This window comes from Hesperophylax consimilis, chromosome 14, assembly GCF_061612785.1.
Source record: "Hesperophylax consimilis isolate HC1 chromosome 14, BYU_Hcon_1.0, whole genome shotgun sequence".
Lineage (NCBI taxonomy): Eukaryota > Metazoa > Arthropoda > Insecta > Trichoptera > Limnephilidae > Hesperophylax > Hesperophylax consimilis.
This window is the reverse complement of record NC_142849.1, coordinates 24,003,032-24,021,889: the sequence shown is the minus strand read 5'-3', so window position 1 is coordinate 24,021,889 and position 18,858 is coordinate 24,003,032. Positions and strand designations below refer to the sequence as shown.

The 18,858-nt window shown below is 33.8% G+C and overlaps 1 long non-coding RNA gene across 2 annotated transcripts; it reads right to left on the bottom strand.

The window, feature by feature from the left end:
- Positions 1-1,570: 1,570 nt before the first annotated feature.
- Positions 1,571-17,301, bottom strand: LOC149418093 (uncharacterized). Of its 2 annotated transcripts, XR_016303126.1 has the most exons (3): positions 17,037-17,301; positions 9,144-9,237; positions 1,571-4,023 (listed from the first exon to the last, which is right to left on the bottom strand). It is a non-coding gene; the product is annotated as an uncharacterized LOC149418093 (long non-coding RNA). The 2 variants fall into 2 exon arrangements; XR_016303127.1 differs by lacking the exon at positions 9,144-9,237.
- Positions 17,302-18,858: the final 1,557 nt, after the last annotated feature.

Sequence of the window (18,858 nt, the reverse complement as noted above, 5' to 3'; positions counted from 1 at the left end):
GAAGCCAAATTGTATTCAAGATTATAATAAAAACATGGGCTTAGTAGATAAAGCGGATATAACTAGTGTAAATTCGCTTAGAAAATCAATTAAGTGGTACAAAAAAGTTTTCTTTCATTTAATCGATTTATTTTTACTGAATTCGTACATTATGCACAAAACCGTTACTTCCAAAAACATTACTTTTCCTGATTTCCAATTATATGTGATAAGACAATTATTAGAAAAATATCATACTACATCGCACCCTGAAGTTGGTCCATGTACGTCACAAGATGTGCCATTACGGTTATCTGCCAAAATGCTAGTAAAACATATGCCGATACCTATACCCGCAAAGGAAAAAACCCAAAAACCTTATAAAAACTGTTATGTTTGTTCTAACACTAAACTTAGACCAAAAACAAGAAAAGCGACGAAGTACATGTGTGGCGAATGTAACGTACCGTTATGTGTTTGGCCATGCTCAACAATATTCCACGAGAAAAAAGAATATTAATTTTAAATCTTAAAAACATTGTGTAAATAAAATGTAGTACAATTTAGTGCAATATCAAATATAAAATGTGAAAAAAGTTGGAGAATCGTTGCCGACTCGATACAATCCATAATGACATGTGAGTTTTTATCTTATATCTCTTTGTTTATTTGTGTTAGTGAGTCAGCACTATGGCGGTTCACCGCACTCAATTATTCTGTCGGTGTTTATTATTTATGTCGAAAATACATAACGGGACACACTCGAGGATTCAAATATCTTATCAAGTATGTACCAAAGATATCAGTAATGAGCATCTAGTATAAACAAAGCCCTCAATGGCAATGGGAATGCCGTAAAGATTAATTTAATTGAGAACTTAAAAAAGGCTGAAATAGCTTGGCGTGTGATAGTTGACAGAGTATATTGCTTGGGCAGGCATTGGGTTAAGGACTTGCTCTTTGACCAAGAGTTTAAAAACAATATTTAAGATACTTGAATCTTCGACTTGCAAACCCAATCTGGAATTTTTCGGAAATCTGTATGTTACGTTTAGAAAAAAAACTCTCGACTGTAAAAATAATTTTATGCTACATATTAATAAAATTATCCATTATTCTATTGATAATCAACGAAAAATATTAATAATTTATTTATTTGGCAGAAATTTCCAGAGCGGGTTTCGCAAGTCGACTACTCACTTAGCACCACTTGCTAGTAATTGTCTATGTACGACCGGTCAGTGGCTGAGTTGATATCGCATCTGGGTTCAACCCGCGAATAGTGAGTTAAATTCCTCGGCTGGCTAAGCCTCCATCATGACAGAAGCAACAATTTTCCGATTACCGTAATGGTAGAAGGAAATTTTCAAATGTTGTCAGGTTATTCTTAACCTGGGAATCCTTGTCTTTCTTTTAAAAAAATAAATGTAATGCATAACAATAAATGGGCACAATTTAAACTGTCTTTTTCATCAATTTTACAACATTAGTCTTCCAACAGATAATTTGTGTTCAGAGGAAACAGTAAACTTTATTCTTGCTTTTAGTTTCCCCCGTCTCATAAATAATGCAGGCAATGAATCGAAAACAATAAATTATAAGTGTTTATTACATAAACTCATATAATCAGAATTAAATGCAAATAAATAACAAAAGCAAAACTACAAACTATAGAAAACCTAAACCAATTAATAACATTCTCGATAGTAAATAGTTAACAATAAAGAACACGAATTTCACATTGTGAATTGCCAATCCATCGTCGGTCGCCCAAACTCTTTATAAAATATCGCCTTGTATGTTGAAAAACTGACAACTTCACTTTGATAGCTTCCTTTATACATATCATACATCTTTTTGAAAGTATATTCAGGCGGGAATGGACAACCTACTTTAGTATCCATCCAGTTGGGAGAAGTAGATGTAATAATGCTGCTTATGTGATGTATTACTTCAATTCTTGATTCGTGAGAGATTCTGTTGTGTCCTCCGATGGCGATGCCCCTTTGATCTGCAAGTCCTTGACCATCTCTAACCTTGGTCAAGACAGTATTGACTCTGCTCGGAGAAATCTGCAGCGTTTTAACAAAGAATTCTTTACAAACTTTTATGTTGTCAAATGTGTAAATCCTTGTGTATGTTCTTTCTTGTTTCTGCTTGTTCTTGGTGTAACATCGCTTTTTGTTTATCTCTTCCACTCTTTCGAGAAGAAATAGATTTTGTGCACTGTACGATCCTAAATTGTGAAATTGTTCGAACAGCATTGACTGTACATCTACGGTTATATTCTCCGCACACTTGTTATTACAGTGACAGTCAAATTCTTTGAAGATCTTTGGAAGAACTTTCTCATTTTTTGTGTTAAGATATTCGGTGTTCGAATATTTATTATTTTTCCTTTCTTCTCTAGTTTGTACTCCTAGTTTCTTACCTTTCACTTTCCTTTTAAGTTTCAAAACTTTAACCTCTTGAATGGAGGGTGGTTCTATTTTCACTTCAAAAAATACCTCAGGTGGTGGAATAATATTTTCATGACATTGAGGTGTTTGTAACATTCCAGGTTCACTTGGACATTTGGACTCATTTGATTTCTTGAGATTAGTTTCACTGACAAATACATCATGAAATTGTTTGCTGGGTTTGGGATCCTTTGATTTCTGGACATTTGTTTCATCGATGGACACATTATGAAATTGTGTGCTAGGTATATTTTTGATATCATCATAATAATCGCAGCTAGAAAAACTTTGATGTTCAAATGAAGAAAAATTTGGCATTGATTTTTTGTCTGGGATAATATTTTTTATGACAGTGGGTTTTCGTTCATCATTAAAACTTTGTAAGCAACCGCTTGGTTTTGGTTCACAATTGAAACTTTGTAAACAATCGCCAGGTTTTAGATGTTTAGGTTTCGGTTCATCGTTGAAGCTATGCAAAAAATTGCCAGGTTTTATTTCAACATTGAAACTTTGTAAACAATCGCCAGGTTTAAGATTTTTAGATTTTGGTTCATCGTTGAAGCTATTTAAAAAATTGCCAGGTTTTATTTCAACGTTGAAAGTTTGTAAACAATTGCCAGGTTTTAGATGTTTAGGTTTTGGTTCATTATTGAAACTTTGCAAAATATTGATAGGTTTCAGATGTTTTGGTTCATCATTGAAGCTTTGCAAAAAATCTCCAGATTTTAAATGTTTATAATACATAGCTTTATAAGTTGAAAAACTGACGATTCCTGGGGTTAGTTTATCTTTTTTATACATATCATACATGCTTTTAATGGTAGTTCTTTCAGGTTGCAGTGCTTTCCTTTTTGGCCGTTTACTTGGCAATCCTTTAGTCTTTAAAACATATTTAATGTGATTTATGACTTCGGTAACGAGTTCACTAGAAGTTCTGTTATGTCCTCCATTAGCAATTCCTCTTCTGTCGATTAATCCATCACCATTTCGGACTTTATTCAAAACAGTTGAAACTCTTCCTGGTGAAATTTTGAAGGTTTTAACAAACATTTCTTTACAAACACGAACATCTTTAATATGGTAAATTCTTGAAAACGTCCTTTGTGTTTTGGATTCCTTATTACGAGTGTAACACCTTTTCTTGAAATTTTCTTCTACCCTTTCAAGAAGATACAAATTTTGATTGCTGTAAGTTCCCAAACTGTGGAACATCTCAAATTCTTGTAACCGTTCAGCAGCCGGGATATTTTCTGGGCATTTAAGTTTGCAATTGCAGTTGAAATCTTCAAATACTTTGGGAAGGACTTGTTGGTCTTTACTGTTGATGTATGAGATGTTTGAATATTTGTTGTCTCGCTTTTCTTCTCGGCTTTGGTCATGTTTTCGCTTTCTTCCTGTTTTGGCATTCTGCTTTCCTATATCGACGTTTCTTTTTCTTCTTCCTTTTTTGATTCCCACATTTGTATAATTAATTAAATTTGTTATAGGATTTTGATGGTTTAAAGTTTTTAGTTCATTCATAGTATTGTCAATTGTGGTCAGTCAAGTATTATTTATGAAATGTAACTAGCATGGCTTGAGTTATCTGAAATCAAAGAAAAATAAATAATTAAAATCATTAATAGAAAAAAGTATATTTGTAATTAGTGTCTTAATGTTAGCATTATAATTTGACAAAAGAAATTAAATAAGGTTCTTTAATTAGGTCAAAATTACTCTCGGTGAAGGTTTAATGAATACCCGGTAATGTTGCCTGGAAATAGTCCCAAGCGTACCATCGGTCAACCGACTACGCAGCGCTGACGAGCTGGATCGATGGTTCTCGCACGCAGCGCATAGCAAACCATGTGGCACTACAGCTCTTCATTCATTCACCTACATGTTACCGCAAGTGACCGAAGTACGCGTGCCACTATTTCCAGCCTTCGAGCAATAGTTTCGCTACGCTGGAACAGGTTGCTTCTTCAGACTTCCTATGGCTTCTGATTTGTTGAAACAGAAGCCATTGAAATTCTCACTCCTCTAAGGATTGTTGAGCGTGCTGGCTTGAATTTTATACACAAGCAACAGATCATCACGTCGCAATTAGAGATGCAACGGATAGCATATCTAATGTATTGGTCAAATACCCGATATTAAGTCAAATATTCTACCCAAATTAAGAATCCGCCACCAACTTGTGTGATAAGTGATAAGTAAAAATAAATAAAAAAATTAAAACTGTATTTCATACTACAAAATTGATGGCCTGATTCCTAAAAATAAAATCACATTCATGATGTATTTTGTTAATAATATTAATTATTACACTATGTGAAAATGACATTACTTTTATTTTGTATAGACCCCTTCTTATCATTTTGTTTACTATTCAGCTTCGGCCAAATATAAGCTATTTTTAAAAACAGTTTTGGCCCCATCGCTTAAACTTTAGACAGAAAGGTGACCAGGTGTGAAATAAATTTTAATAATTTAATCCAACTTTATAATAAAGTTTGAAACAATATTGTTACTGAATTGCATTTAATTGCAATTTAATCAGGCCTCCAAAAAGTTGGGCGTCTTGTACAGGGCTAGGAGATTCTTCAACAGTGACCAGCTGCTGACCCTGTACAAGTCTCAAGTCCGCCCAACTATTGAATTTGGGAGCCACCTTTGGGCTGGTGCCCCAAAATACTTGATAAACCTGCTTGAGTCTGTGCAAAGGAGAGCGATCCGTCTGATTGACAATCCGTTGTTAACAGACCGATTGCCTTCTCTGATGCATAGACGCAATGTAGGCATGCTGTGTCTGTTCTACAGGTATTTCAATGGAGCCTGCTCCAAGGAGCTAGCAGCATTGATTCCTGATGCACCGGTGCACGTGCGCGAAACTCGACGGACACGAACTGAACACCCGTTCACGGTTGACGTTGGCTTCATGAGAACGGGACGTTTTTACGACTCGTTTTTGTGTAAGTCGGCTCGTATGTGGAACGAGCTACCGGCATCTGTTTTTCCTCCCTCCTATAATCCGAGCCTCTTCAAGGCCCGCATTAACAAATCCCTTCCTACAGCCCCTACCTTACTCCGCCTCACAACGCCGCCCAACCGGGTGGTGACATAGTTCCCCTGTCTGTGCACTGCACAGGCAGGGACACTCTTGTGAGGTGTCACATAAAAAAAAAAAAAAAAAATTAAAAAAAAAATACAATTTATTAATAATTCAAAGATAATATCTTCATTTGCTTTTTTAAATTCATTGATTTGATAAGGAATAGCCCAGCTACATTGGTTGGCAATGTAAATACTACATTAGGGTGAGGTATCAATTACCGGCAAAACATAAATTAATAATATGTATCCTTCTACTTTTGATAATGTCTTGGTACGAGCTAACCCCAATAATGGCTGATTTCTATACCAGACTATCTATCTATTTATATATTTCTTTACCAGATCGTGGGACAGCAGGCTTGGCTGTTCATTTATTACATATTGATAAAAAAAATTAAATGTAATATACCCCTTACTAATAAATGTGTTTTAAATTTTACATAACGGATACACAACCATTTAACTTACATTGATTACAACATTGATAACAATGCTCTTGAGACATTAACACAAATCAAAGACTTAGGCATCACTTTTCAATCAAATCTTTCATTTGTTAACCACATAACAGACATCTTTGTTAAGGGCTTAAAAATGTTGGGATTTTTAACTAGGCTTACCAGAAATTTTAACAATATAAAGTGTATTAAATTGTTATATTTTGCCTATGTAAGATGTCAACTTGAGTACAATTCTGGAAGCCAAATTTTAATATACACGTACAAGCTGTTGTAAGAATACAAAACAAATTCTTACGTTATATCAATTTTAAAATGGGTATTCCAGCAATTATGTTGAACTACAACAATCTGTTAAATTATATGAAATGCTCAAATTGTCAGACAGAAGAATTTTCACTGACTTGGTATTTGTATATAAAATTCCAAATGATTTAGTTGATGGTCCGGTATTGCTAGAATTGATAAGCTTTCAGATTCCACAGCGTAATACTAAGTCAGGATTTATTTCAGTGCAGAAATTCTGGGACTAACTACCGTAGGAGAAAGGAAACAGGGAAGGGAATCTTTTTACGAAAAATGATTATCACATGGGACAAAAAAACTTTAGAAAAAAAAAACGTTTTTAGCAAATGGGACTTATATAAAATCTTAGAAGACAACTTGAATTTCAAAACTTTTGTCTGGAACAAATTAAGCTCGTTATGAGAGGAAAACTTTTGTCTGGAACAAATTAAGCTCGTTATGAGAGGAAAACTTTTGTCTGGAACAAATTAAGCTCGTTATGAGAGGAAAACTTTTGTCTGGAACAAATTAAGCTCGTTATGAGAGGAAAACTTTTGTCTGGAACAAATTAAGCTCATTATGAGAGGAAAACTTTTCGGAAACAAAAGAAAAACATTTTAATTGGTACGCTCGGGAATTTTCAGATTGACAGAAATTTAAGGAGATTTTAAAATATTTTCAGGTTATTTTTAACCAAACATATTTTTTCAATATAAATATTTGGAGGTGTGAAGCTAATATAAAGAGAAATAAAATAATATAAAGTGAAAATTTATTTGTTTAGTGAACCACTTGGGGTGACCTATACTAATAAAAATTAGTTAGTCCCAGAAGTTACTCTTTGCCCAGAATCCTAATGGAGCGAAACAATTATATCAAGTCAGTGGACATTTACCAGCTTCAATTTATCTTTAAGCAAATATAAAATGTTGTTAATGAAGCAATTCAGTTGTATACAATAAATAATGTATATTTCTTAATATTCTCACGTAAAAGCCTCGAAAATCAATTTATAATAAATAAATAAATTGATGGTTGTTTTTCAGTTGTGTAAAATATTAAACTATTTTATTAGTAAGACCCTGAAACTATAAGCTGTTTATAAGTATTCACTACGATGATATACTATTTTATATTTAAATAGAATTGGATGACAATAGGGGACACGGGATAAACCTTAAATCAAATAGGTGACATACCCACCTACATAATTATGCATTTATTACAAATAATATTATTCACAGTGTACCTAGTACAAGCGGCAAAATGGTAAATCTACTCTACTTTGGAGTTCATTATGTGGTATGACTTTGTATTTTTTTCAAAAAATACTGGGTTAATATAAACTATTTAATGTATTTTAAAATGCATAGAAGCGTAGACCGGGTTCCAAAAGTTTTTTGGGTTCACGTGTGATGTGATGTAAATTCACCAGTTTCCCACTCTACCCTGCAATGTGGAGTTCAATAGAAAAATAAAAGAAGAAATAAATTTGTGGCAGGAAATGCAGATGAATAATTAACTTGGGAGAGGATAAAGAAGTGCTGAAATGTACGCAATCTTAGGGAAAGAAATAAATTCAATTGGATGAAATATTATACAAGATGGGGCAAAAGTAATCGCCCTATTGGAAAACGCTATAACTTTTGCAAAAGGAGCCAAATGTCAATTCGGTTTTGACATTTGTGAAGTAAACAAACGCAGAATACAAATCGACAAGACATGAATCGATTATAGATTAAATAAACAAATTTCACAAGCAGTACCAAAGTTTATCATAAAAAAAAAGTTTTAATATTCTCCTAACGAAGGAAGGGTGCTTCCGAAACCAGTAGAGTGCAATTAAAATTAAAGTGGTCTAAAACAAATTTATCTTTTATTGTAAAAAAAAAGGTTGTTTTTTTTTTTCAACCTAAATATAGAGATACTAACCTAATGTATCCTCGACAGAATGCATGTTCATTTAACGAAAGTTCTGGAACTAAAGGTTCCATTAAGAATGGATAATAAGTATAATGGTAATAACTATAGGCATCTCAACCAGAGTACCTTTACAGTAAACTTTTCAACCATTACAGTACTTTCATACATACATGTGTTACATGCATAGACCTTGTTTTAAACGTGTTATTTTTAGACTTTTGAAAAGAAAATGAAAAAATTTTGAAATAAATGTATAACATTTTTGAATATTCAAATTCAACGATTGTATAGGAACTTTTCTCGTTAATAAAAATAATTAGGTGGAAGCATGACAGAAGGCTGTTTCATGGGGTCAGTTGACTAGGACATCACTGTATAATGTGCACCAATACACAATACTATGTTTAAATTATCTTAGTCATTGCGGGATTTTTTTTTTGACATTAGCTCCACACAGGAGGCCCTAGTGAAAATTAATTATCTCAGGGCCTCTGTTATCTTTGGGGATGCTCTGAAGAGGTTTTTTAAGAAAAGGAAGGAGAGGAAGATCTGGGAAGGAAAAAGGTAGGAGGGACAGGTTGGAATCCGGGAGTCAGTGTGTCCATGAGTGACGGATGTTTAAATTCATCCCTCCCGCTGCGGCGCACGGCGATGGTTCGAGAGAGTCCTGCTGGAGAAGTAAAAAGATCTCTCTTAACTAGTCTCTCCAAATCGTGCACGCCACAGTAGGTGGGCAGACGCATCAGCTGCCAAGACCTAGACAATCCTTATTCCATGAGCCCGGGCACCCCTGATAAGTCACCAAACGCAGTGAACTACTTGGGATGACCTATGGTAGAAGTGTTGGTTATCCAATTAATGGTCTATACATGTACGTTAAGTAAGTTTACGTAAGTTTTCCAGGAGATTCAGATCCAAATCCGATAAAGGAATATTTACTTACACGCAGTTTGGAGATGGCCTCAGAATTTGTAGGTAATATTTCTCATGTATCGCATTCACTCTTGGTTATCATGCATTTCCATTATAGTTCAGTTCTATAAAATAATAAATAATTGGCCTTACTGTTAATCGAAAAAACCGAGGTACGTATGACGTCAAACGTATCACGTCAGATTTTGATCGTTTTGGTGGGCTTTAAAAATGCAAACTTTAAAAATTATTTTGATAAACTTGTCGAATACCGCCTCACTCTTAAAACGCAAAAAATTATAAATAGCACTTAGGGAATAAATTCAGTTTAGGGGAGTCACTCGAATAACCGAAATGGAACTTGATTTAGACTAATTTAGGGCTGGGGAATCCGAATCTGTAAATAAGAATTAGGTGGGGGTCGGCACTATTAACTGAGTTATAGGGTCTTGAAATTTCGTACGCGACACAGAAACCATGTTTTATATATTAAATTCGGTTAAAGATTCAAACTCGAATAACCGAAATTGAACTTGATTTAGACTAATTTAGGGCTGGGGAATCCGAATCTGAAAGAATTAGGTGGGGGTCGGCACTATTAACTGAGTTATAGGGTCTTGAAGTTTCGTACGCGACACTTTGAAAACATGTTTTATATATTATTTCAACTATGAATTAAAACAATCAAATTAACAACTATTTTATACTTTTGACATTTCAGCAGTGCCAACCAAAAAATAAAAAGTGTTGCCATATAATAATAATATCAATGCATGGAAAATTCTGAAAATTAAATATCATTTGCCAGATTTGTAGTTTATTACTTAAAATCTTGTAAATATTAAATTTATATATATATATAACCTAACCTAACTGTGATTTTCTATAACAAAAAAAATGACCCTTTAATAACGCCCACTCGCGTCCCCTTTAGAGTTTTATCCCAGTTTTCAAGTAGTTTGTGGGCTACGCTAGGTTTGTATAGACTGGTTTGTGATTTAATTCTAATACCTTTTTCCCATGTTCTTCTGCCTACTCTAACCCAAACTAAAAACCTAACCTATTTTGTAAAAAAATATTATTATTATATGGCAACACTTTTCTTTTTTTGGTTGGCACTACTGAAATTTCAAAAGTATTAAATAGTTATTAATTTGATTTTCTTAATTCAGTAAAAACACAAGATAACAGCAGAAAAACATACCTTATAAATCGGAAAAACCTTCTTCGTCCGTTGTGTCCTTATCAGACTCTCAACTTTGCAAGTTTTTAAAAACATATATCGAGCTTGATTACCAGGTACATGAGCTTTGATTCTACTAGATGACGTCATGGAAGATTTGGCTGCCCGCCAAGAGGACTCAGCGGCATTTGTGTGGGCTCCAGAATCAGGGTCCTTGAAATTTTCAGAATGATTCACTGTCTGGTGCGTGTAGCCTAAGTCCGACAGACAGTCATATGCCTTCCAACAGTCACTGATAATCAGTGTACCCTTTTCAATCCATTTCTCGATTAAGGGCACCAAAGTTTCAGAGCTCCGAGACTCGACGGCTACCATAAACACGCGGCCGGAGCCACGTTCGTAGCCGCCGAAGACCCATTGTCCTTCAACATAATGGCTACGATGATACTTTCTCTTACCAAACTTGGATTCGTCAATTTCAACGACCTTACCCGGGCCGCCGATCTTTTCTAAGCGACCAAAGTGAGCATCGAGTACAACTTCCCGGCATAAAGAGGCCCAATCAACCAACGCTTCTTGCGCCAATTCCAACTGTAAGCCAGAAAGCCGTAACGACGCACCTTGCACCCAAAAATTGACGAATCCAAGAATTTTCCATATAGGCAAATGAGAACGAGCAAAGAACGTACCGGTTCGAAACGCTACTCTTTTGTTGCACCGCTCAGCCTTCTTCTTGCCCCGCGCTAACTTGCTATTACAAGCCCATCGGAACTAAAAAAAACCTTTCTTTAACACACTTCATAAACAATCGAATGTCCGCAGACACAAAAATTCAAAACAATCAAAAATCCCTCACCGATCTTCTTCCAACCTCAACTTCATCGCTTTCCCACAATCTGGACAATTATAACTACCATCCGCAGGAATTAGGCCCCACTCGACTAACTTAGCCAACATTTTGCTTTTGTTGTCACAAATCTTCAAAATTTTGAATAAATTCATGGTTATTTATACTTTGTGTTAAAAATATATTTTGGAATTCAATGGTGTCGTCACACAAAACAATACAAAAAAAATATTGTGCCAGAAACAATAGAAAACTTTTTTACCTCGATTACTAATTAAAAATAAATTGCTAATAAAATTACCTAGCCAGATGTTAAGAATGGATACAGTACTTACCTATTGACAAATTCAGTTCATGAATAAAATTACGTAAATAATTAAGTAAATTAAATATGTAACCTTACCTAACTTTGTTTTAATGATAATTAAAAAAAAATAATAATTTATAAAATATATTTTAATTTAAATATACTATATAAAAATCAAAGTATTTAAACATATAATTTTTTTTTTTGGTAAAATTTCAATTTAATGTAAAAAAACTTTCCTAAAAATCTTGTTGAAATGTTATTAAATTTTCAGAATGTTAGCATAATTTTTTTTATTTGGGTAATATTTTTTGTTTAACATTAAAATTAAATTTTTTAAGTTAAAAATAACAAGTAAAAAACTTGCCTACAAATCTGGTAAATGATATTTAATTTTAAGAATTTTCCATGCATTCAATTAATAACATTGATATTATTATTGTAGGGCAACACTTTTTATTTTTTGGTTGGCACTGCTGAAATGTCAAAAATATAAAATAGTTGTTAATTTGATTCTTTTTAATTCATAGTTGATAAATAAAACATGGTTTCTATGTATCGCGTACGAAATTTCAAGACCCTATAACTCAGTTAATAGTGCCGACCCCCACCTAATTATACAGATTCGGATTCCTCAGCCCTAAATTAGTCTAAATCAAGTTCAATTTCGGTTATTCGAGTGACTCCCCTAAGGGCCCGTTCCCACTTCCGTTTTCAAATCGGAGGCAGGTCCCGTTTTAAAAACAGATGGCCAATGGCCCTGTTCACACTACCGTTTTAAAAACGGATCCGTTTTAAAAACGGACCATACTCTACGAAAAAAAATAATTGTCGATTCAACAAAAACATGTTATTTGCTCATTCTTCAGTAATGGTGCACAATGGACGACGATGAAGCTCTTGTTGTCATGTTGTACTTATTAAAAAGAAGGAAAAAAGTGAAAAGAAAATTTTGAGTACACCCAATCATAGCCGAATGATTTTCTGTAGGAATTTTCCAAGTGTTAATTGGTGAGTTGAGAAGTGATGAACTAAAGTTCTTTAATTATTTTAGAATAATAATGATTGGATTATTTATATAGCGCCGTTTTCACCATGAAAAATCACCTCAAGGGCGCTTAATGGCTTAAGAGAATGTCTATCACTTCCTTTAACCATCTACTGGAATGAGTTTCAGAGAGCTTAACATATCAAAATACAAAATTGAGAAAGTGCATTTGTCCTGAAGAAAGGCTATCGATATTTTAAAGTAAGAAAACAATAAACACTCAAATATTTTTTATTATATGTTTATTTAACTAATACGCTCTTCCGTGCATCTCATTAAGCGCTTGTTATATGCCAGCGGATTTTCTCAAACTGTCAAAATCTCTTCATTTTTTTGTCGCTAGAGGGCGGTAGTTGTACATTAATGAACTTGTCAAAATACAACGTCAAATGTGCGTCATGATCATGTCCCGCATCATCACGTACGCAATTGGAAATCGGAAATATTAAGTAAAACAAACAGCTTAGTAAAAAGGTATGACTTATTTGCAGAACCTACTATTTTGGTAAAGCATTTACTTTGACATTTTTTATAAATGTTTATCATTCACTTGCTGTTGTTAAATCTAATTAGATTTGAACGGCTTTTGGCTTTACGAATCGCATTTCAGAAACATTTCCTATACAAAGAAAGGTTGTTTTGCACGGTATTCGGAAACTCGTGGTATAAACGGTATAACTTGTGAATGAATCTACCTTTCATTTAAAGTCAATTTTGGGTTATGATATTTTTTATTTGAGCTTTCGTTTTCGAGAAAATCGAAGGCGGATTTATTTGGTAGATTTATAAATTTTATATTTGATAGAATATCTATACATATTAATAATATTGACCTCGAAAAATAAAAGAAAGTTTTTTTTAAATTTATATATTTGTTAAATTATTCAGTGTTAACTAAACAATAATCTGTTTTAACCATGGCAGTATCGTGCAAGGCATACTAGTACTGTATCAAAATATAACTAGCCGTTGGAAATAATAGTTATATTCATTTAACGACCAACGCTATTGAAAAAAATTACGTCAATGGGTTGAAATATAATACCTAAATACAAATATTATTCAACGAATCCACGATTCGACCTATTGTTTAAGATGTATTGACGCGTAATAAATATATGAAATGGTGAATCATTTAAATTTACTGAATTTAAAGTTACTGTTCTTTATACAAATAGAACGGCGACATATGCAATAGGCGATTATTGTAGCGCCCTTCGTGGCAGCAGGACGCGTCCTAACGCTTCCTCCAACCGCTTTGTGTTTTTTTAGTATTTTCAAGGGAAATGAGGCAACATCCCTTTGAAATTATTTTTAAAATCAATCCATCAACATTTGAACTTAAATAAAAATAAACTTAATAATTATTAGAACTTTATAATATGTGATTTGAGTGCAGTGTTTTAAAGTGAATATTCTGAAATTTGCTCAAAAATATTGGACTTTCGAAACGAACGGCGACCGGTAAATGCACTCCAGATGTTTTCAACAAAATTCTCGGAAACTGGGCAAGCTTGGACACTGGCAAGTTTTTTACTAAGCCCAGGGTAAGTTATTACCCAACCGTCGCTTTTTATTGCGGACAGAATGCACCACTTCAACAATTACCAGGAACAGGATTACATGGAGATAAATGATGGACTTGCCAAACGTCACAGCGGTGCTACCAGGGTCTCTTATCTATGTGAGGTGTCAGCGCTTTATTAGCAGCAGATACATACCTGGACGCTGTTGTTGGACGCGGTGGACTCTCTTACTGCAGAAGCTGGTCCAGTTCCTTCACCACTTAGGATTCTTGCTGCAGAGTCTCCATCTTCTATCTTCGTAGAACGTCACAGCGGTGCTGCCAAGGTCTGGTATCTGTGAGAGGATAGTGTGTCAGCGCTTTATTAGCAGCAGACACATACCTGGACGGATGACGAACCTCGTGCTGGCACTGTTGGTGGACGCGGTGGACTCTTTCGCTGCAGCAGCTGGACCAGTTTCTTCACCACCTGGGATTCTTGCTGCAGAGTCTCCATCTTCTATCTTCGTGTCACCTGTTCCTTTACTTCATTTTACTTAACTTAACTTCACTCTATTTTTGTAATATTTATATTTTCTGTAATACCTGCATCAACTGTAAAGCGCCCCTGAGGTGATATCTCACAAAAGCGGCGCTATACAAATTATCCAATAATAAATAAATAAATAAATATGCGCCTCACAATTTTTGCCGCATTTGGGTGTTTAAAATGTTACCTGGCTATTATAGACTTAGAGGCCTTGTGTTTTCTCGGTAGGGAAAAAAATGTTTCCTATAAAACCCTTATTATTTGGAACTTTACAACACAATACGTAGATAGAATATCTTTGATTTGACAAATTGTGAATGGTTACGTGTGTATACGCAGAAAGGTGATATAATCGTAAATTTACTTATAAAGTTTTTTTTGTCTGTTTAATCTAAAGATAAAAAAACGGTAATAAACTTGTTTACTCCTTATGTGAATACGCCTTACCATGTAAGGTCGGAATAGTGAAAAACTTGACATGTTATCACTTAAAATTGACGATTTTACCAAACTAAAAATGATTTGGCGTGAGATGGTAATTTTTGGTTTGATTACCAAACGCGCTCACAACTGAGTCAGAGCGACAATGAATTCTCACACACACTTGCATAAAAGGCACGCAAATCAACATCGTGACGTTCGTGCTAACCGTTAGGAAAAGGTACGCACAACGCACATTGAATATTGCATTTTATTCGTTTCAAAGAATATGACAGTTCAAAAAATACAATGTGACAAATTTACGTGAAAAAAGAGTATTTGTGAGTACTTAGCGTTTTTGTAGCTTCCTAAAATTATTGCAATGCTTTAAGTGAGTCGGTATTCTACTTTTAGACCCAGAAATGAAACATTTTGATGGCATTTTAGAAATATATACGCCGTAAAACAAGGAGCGTATAGTCCCACTACCGCTCTCGGGGGCTTCTCACCCGTAATAAGTAAAACATTGTAAATGTGTTGAAAATTTGGTGCAAGATGAAGTATTTATTTAATTGTTAATATCCACAGATATCATAACGATAATAAGAGGCCGTACTTCTACAGATGTGTGTATTATATACATATTTTAAATTAAAAATATAGTGTAAAGCCGTTATTAACGCGATAATCATACATCCAAGTTTTAAAAGTGGGTTGTATGGTGTATCAATGTTTTTATTTTTTATAGTCGAATGCCTACAACAACTATAAAAAAAAATAGGCAGACTGAAAAATAATAGTCCATTAATTGGTATTAAAAAATATGAAGTCTGAGAATGACATACGAAAGGTAGTATTAAGCCGTTTTAGGGAGCCGTTTTCCAGCAAATCACCATTATGCCCTATAACCCACTCTTAAAGCTTTAAAATTTAAAAAAAGTAAACTTAAAAAAATAAAAATAAAAATTTTGATGTACAAAAGTTGTGTACACCAAGTGTTTTGTTTTTATTTATTTAAAGATAAAATATTACCATACTCTTTCTTCGACCAGTGGTATTAAATTTTCGGGATTTATTTCCTTATCCATTATTGTAGTTTTGATTTATTTACTTAACAAAATAACCAAATACAAGCACGCAGCGTGCCTGCTTCCTTGCGACAGGGAGCGGGCGGGGAGGGGTCGGGGTTTGGCGGGGACTCTGCCGGAACGACTGGACGACAAGTGTGAACAGCTCCATACACCACTATGAGCGAGCGTGTTCCGACACGATTTGAAAACGGACGCGCTGCGTAGGCGAGCCATCCGACAAAAAATGTCGGATCCGTTTTCAAATCGTGTCGGACAAGTGTGAACAGCTCCATACATCCACTACAGCCACTAGGGCATCCGTTTTTAAAACGGGACCCGCCTCCGATTTGAAAACGGAAGTGGGAACGGGCCCTAAACCGAATTTTACCCGCACTTAGTTTTAACTTAATTACTACAAGAAACGACTATTTATGTCAGGGGATATGGTAAAAGGTGCTTTTTTTCTCAATCAAATTTATGTTTGAAGGCTGGGAAATACGCATAAATTATTAAAATAACCCAAACTAACAACCAAAAAACCTTATTTACTTAAACCACCGACTTAAATAGTTGTCTCCGTTGGATATTTAAGTTGAAATCAATTGTTGTTTATTGAAGAGACTACATGATGCGGAATTTAGTAAACATGCCCAAAATAGGTTTTTAGGGACTAGTTTGGGTTATTTTAATAATTTGTGCGCATTTCCTAACCTTCAAACTTAACTTTGACAATGTACCACTAGTACTTGTACCATCTCCATCCCGTAGTTATTCGTTGTAGTAATTAAGTTTAAATAAAGTGCTATTTATATATATTTTGCGTATTAAGCATGCAGCGGACAAGTTTATAAAAAAAACGGATATTAGTTAAGGTGAACAATTATTTTTTTTAAATTAAAAATTTGCTGGTAATCTTTATTATTACGAACATTTGTTTATTTCAAATGCGATTTTAGGTAAATAGCAACAGAATGAATAAAACAAAGAATACTTGCCTATTTCTACACTGCAGAGAAAGTATGATCATAAATAAATCACTCACGGTATGATGATTGACGAGATACATTATTTTCCTTTTATCTCAAAATCCAGTAAATGCTTCTGCTTCAAACAAAAAATTCATATTTAAATTCGTAATACAGCTTAACCAAACATTTAAAGCTTATTTTCAGATATTTTCCGGCTATTCGCTAGAATAAAACAAGAAATCAAACTTGACGATAGCCCGACAAAAGAATCAAGAAATAACAATATGGAGGAGACGTGACCTACTCCCAGGATTGCCAATGCATGTGTTCTAAAATACCCACATTAGACGTTCAAATTCCCCACCAGTTCCTTTAATAATAATATTTGGCTAATTTATATAGCCATAAAATCCCCTCAAGGGCGCTGTACAAATATATTTATTTAATAGTTTATACTAGAACTAACGACTTAAAACTAGTGACTTACCTCTAAGACTTATATCTAGTGACTTACGATTAAGTCCTTTAATTACTGTCTTACGACTAAGACCTATAGTTACTATCTTAATGAAATATATATATTTACATATTTGGAAACTTACTTCACACTCCAAAATGATGCGAATTCTATTGAAATTAGCATTTTTTTATTATCTGGTTATTTTAGGATTTTCTCTTTCTTTTGGGTTTAAAAATGTATACTTCTTTTAAATTTATTACGAAGTTAACGAAATTATGGTACATTCTCACAATTTTTGTAAATATATTTTTTTAAATGGTTGGATATCAAGAAATGCCCAGAATGCCGGCATTTTCCCTACAAAAAAGTTCTCCCGCAAAATACCCAATTCTCGATAAATCTTAGAAATTCCCTGCAATTTGAGGAATTCTCCACCAATTTGGCAACCCTGCCTGCTCTGCTGTCAAACTAAGTCATAGACAATAAAAAGTCAAAAGGACTTTCGTCTCGTCTATGCCACGAAATTAGAAGACGAATGTTAATATTTAATCGGCGCCATAATTTAAAATATTATATTAGTGAAAAATCTTTCCCATTATTTTGTAGATATAAAATGAGTAATTATAGACTTTATTTTGGATATAAATATTATTTATTTGTTATTTACTGGTGGAGTATACTTCTAACACTAAAATAAATAAAAAATGTTTTGGCATTTTATTCTTCATGACAAAAATATTAATATCACATTACTACTTGTTACCCTTTATTTTATTTTTAAAAAACATGATGTAGTAATCCAATCGCGTTTTTCATCAAAATCTCATGTTTTTTAAATTTTCTTGCTGTGTTTAAGATGAAACATGTTTATCCTATTTTGTGTAGAATATTATAAAACTATTTTATATTTGAAGTGTTGTAATATATACTTATTCGTACACAAACAAGAACAGACGTACAATAATGTCTGTGTAGTCGAGGACGTCGCTTCTTTAGATATTTTAAACATCTAGTCTACCGACTGCAATGTTAACCTTTTCAATGCAAGCAAAAACATAATACAGGATAAACTCGGTATTATCGTGACTCGTAACAACGCCAACAGATAACATAGTATTAAAATAAAAGAGGATGTAGATACCCGAGCTAATAATATCTTACGAGCTAATGATGTCATTAATGAATAGAAAATGTGTTAAATACTGAGTCTTTTGAGTAACTAGAAATGTAAAGTCAGGTGCACTCGACTTTTTATTCTCCACCTTTCCCTCCCCCTCCTTGCTGTTATTTTTAACAACCATGAAGTTATTGCAACCTAGGCAACAACAAGTCTGATTTTAAATATTATTGTATCACTGCATTCATTAAGATAATGGGGATAAAAAAACA